General features: G+C 44.0%; 1 protein-coding gene across 5 annotated transcripts in view; it reads right to left on the bottom strand.

Moving 5' to 3' along the window:
- Positions 1–3,368, bottom strand: part of cep89 (centrosomal protein 89) — a 121,279-nt gene that overhangs the window by 34,383 nt on the left and 83,528 nt on the right. The gene's annotated exons all lie outside the window — the stretch shown is intronic.

Below are 3,368 nucleotides of genomic sequence, written 5' to 3'. Positions count from 1 at the left end.
GGCTCAGAGCTTTCCAGTCAATATGGCTCAGAGCCTTCCAGTCAATATGGCTCAGAACCTTCCAGTCAATATGGCTCAGAACCTTCCAGTCAATATGGCTCAGAGCCTTCCAGTCAATATGGCTCAGAGCCTTCCAGTCAATATGGCTCAGAGCCTTCCAGTCAATATGGCTCAGAGCCTTCCAGTCAATATGGCTCAGAGCCTTCCAGTCAATATGGCTCAGAGCCTTCCAGTCAATATGGCTCAGAACCTTCCAGTCAATATGGCTCAGAGCCTTCCAGTCAATATGGCTCAGAGCCTTCCAGTCAATATGGCTCAGAGCCTTCCAGTCAATATGGCTCAGAGCCTTCCAGTCAATATGGATCAGAACCTTCCAGTCAATATGGCTCAGAGCCTTCCAGTCAATATGGCTCAGAACCTTCCAGTCAATATGGCTCAGAGCCTTCCAGTCAATATGGCTCAGAGCCTTCCAGTCAATATGGCTCAGAGCCTTCCAGTCAATATGGCTCAGAGCCTTCCAGTCAATATGGCTCAGAACCTTCCAGTCAATATGGCTCAGAGCCTTCCAGTCAATATGGCTCAGAGCCTTCCAGTCAATATGGCTCAGAACCTTCCAGTCAATATGGCTCAGAGCCTTCCAGTCAATATGGCTCAGAACCTTCCAGTCAATATGGCTCAGAGCCTTCCAGTCAATATGGCTCAGAACCTTCCAGTCAATATGGCTCAGAACCTTCCAGTCAATATGGCTCAGAGCCTTCCAGTCAATATGGCTCAGAACCTTCCAGTTCTATAAGTTGGTTTTATTTCCATGTGCAACAACGGGGCCCTTTGGCAGTTAACAGTAAAGAAAAGGAAGTTGCAGTGCAGTTTCTAATAGATCAGATAATAAGAGCGTTACCATTTAGCCCATCTAGTCCGATGAGAAAGTCTGGGGACAAACAGGGACATAAAGATGTCTCCATGTTCCCTCTACACTATGACTGAGGACTCAGCTATATGAGACAGTCTGGGGACAAACAGGGCCCTAAAGATGTCTCTCTGTCTCCATGTTCCCTCAACTGGCTGACTGCTGTCCTGAGGCTGTATGGGGTTGGTTTGGGTTAGTGAACTGAGCCTCAGAACCAGCTGGCTGAGTGCTGTCCTGAGGCTGTATGGGATTGGTTTGGGTTGGTGAACTGAGCCTCAGAACCAGCTGGCTGACTGCTGTCCTGAGGCTCTACGGGATTGGTTTGGGTTAGTGAACTGAGCCTCAGAACCAGCTGGCTGAGGGAACTCTTCTCTTGTTTCATCTCAGTTCTTCTGTCTCTCTGATCAAACAGACCATGAGGATCCCAGCTCTATGGGTCCAGTTCATGTTGCCAGTAACATGACGAACTGGCTGACGATGACAAGGACAATGACTTCACACAGGAGATACGATACATCATTGAAATAAATGGAAAATTATGATTAAATAATGACTGTTTTTTGTTGGCTCTTTCTTTCTTCAAAACAACACATTTAGCTGATCAATGATTGGAGTTATTTTCACCCAGATTCAACCAATCAGAAGCACCCTACATCCATCCACAGATTAAAGTAATCTGGAATAACATCAACTAGGCTGTAATGAGAGGCCAGAGTAGAGGCCAGCCTCCTGCTACAGAGTAGAGGCCAGCCTCCTGCTACAGAGTAGAGGACAGCCTCCTGCTACAGAGGCCAGCCTCCTGCTACAGCAGGAGTAGAGATCCAGGTAAACACTACTGTTCATAACATGTCTATTAACAGACCCAGGTAAACACTACTGTTCATAACATGTCTATTAACAGAGACCCAGGTAAACACTCCTGTTCATAACATGTCTATTAACAGAGACCCAGGTAAACACTCCTGTTCATAACATGTCTATTAACAGAGACCCAGGTAAACACTCCTGTTCATAACATGTCTATTAACAGAGACCCAGGTAAACACTACTGTTCATAACATGTCTATTAACAGAGACCCAGGTAAACACTACTGTTCATAACATGTCTATTAACAGAGACCCAGGTAAACACTCCTGTTCATAACATGTCTATTAACAGAGACCCAGGTAAACACTACTGTTCATAACATGTCTATTAACAGAGACCCAGGTAAACACTACTGTTCATAACATGTCTATTAACAGAGACCCAGGTAAACACTACTGTTCATAACATGTCTATTAACAGAGACCCAGGTAAAGACTAGACATTCCTGCATCCCAAAATACTGTTTGGCATTCAGTGCCCACTTTCCTGTCCTAAAACATTTTATGTGTTAGAAAATGGCGCAAAATGGCAAAAACAAACCATTTAATTCTGAAGGATAATCTATATACGGAACACAATCAAATATTCAACACCTTTTAAGGAATTTCAGGCAAATATGTTGAATGAATTTTAATAGTGCTTTAATAATTTAGTAAATCTTCCCTCTCCTTTTCATTCCCCCTCTCTCTCCCCTCAATTCTTTCATTCCCAACCTCTCTCCCTCTCCCCATCTTTCTCTCTCTCCCCCCTCTCTTCTCACTTCCCTCAGTTGGGTCCAAGTCAAGGGCTGTTATGTTGCATGTTTAATGCACATAAAGATTGAAAACAGATTAAGGCTAGTCCTGAACTAAAGATCAATTGAGAATAGCCATGGGAAGTGCTATGTAGTTCAGGTCTATGCTTAATCTCTGTCTGGGAAATTATATTTTATAGGGAAACCGGACACTAGAAATCCACTTCCCCCTTTTTCCTCCAAACATAACGATGGTCATTATGGCCAAACAGTTCTATTTTTGTTTCATCAGACCATCTCTCCAAAAAGTACGATCTTTGTCCCCATGTGCAGCTGCAAACCGTAGTCTGGCTTTTTTATGGCGGTTTTGGAGCAGTGACTTCTTCCTTGCTGAGCGGCCTTTCAGGTTTTGTCGATATAGGACTCGTTTTACTGTGGATATAGATACTTTTGTACCTGTTTCCTCCAGCATCTTCACAAGGTCCTTTGCTGTTGTTCTGGGATTGATTTGCACTTTTCACACCAAAGTACGTTCATCTCTAGGAGACAGAAGGCATCTCCTTCCTGAGTGGTATGACGGCTGCGTGGTCCCATGGTGTTTATACTTGCGTACTATTGTTTGTACAGATGAACGTGGTACCTTCAGGCATTTGGAAATTGCTCCCAAGGATGAACCAGACTTGTGGAGGTCTCCAAGTTTTTTCCTGAGGTCTTGGCTGATTTCTTTTGATTTTCCCATGATGTCAAGCAAAGAGGTACTGAGTTTGAAGGTAGGCCTTGAAATACATCCACAGGTACACCTCCAATTGACTCAAATGATGTCAATTAGCCTATCAGAAGCTTCTAAAGCCATGACATCA

The sequence above is a fragment of the Salmo trutta genome, chromosome 12 (assembly GCF_901001165.1).
Source record: "Salmo trutta chromosome 12, fSalTru1.1, whole genome shotgun sequence".
NCBI classification, from domain to species: Eukaryota; Metazoa; Chordata; class Actinopteri; order Salmoniformes; family Salmonidae; genus Salmo; species Salmo trutta.
The sequence above is the reverse complement of the archived record's forward strand: the minus strand, read 5'-3'. Positions and strand labels throughout refer to the sequence as shown.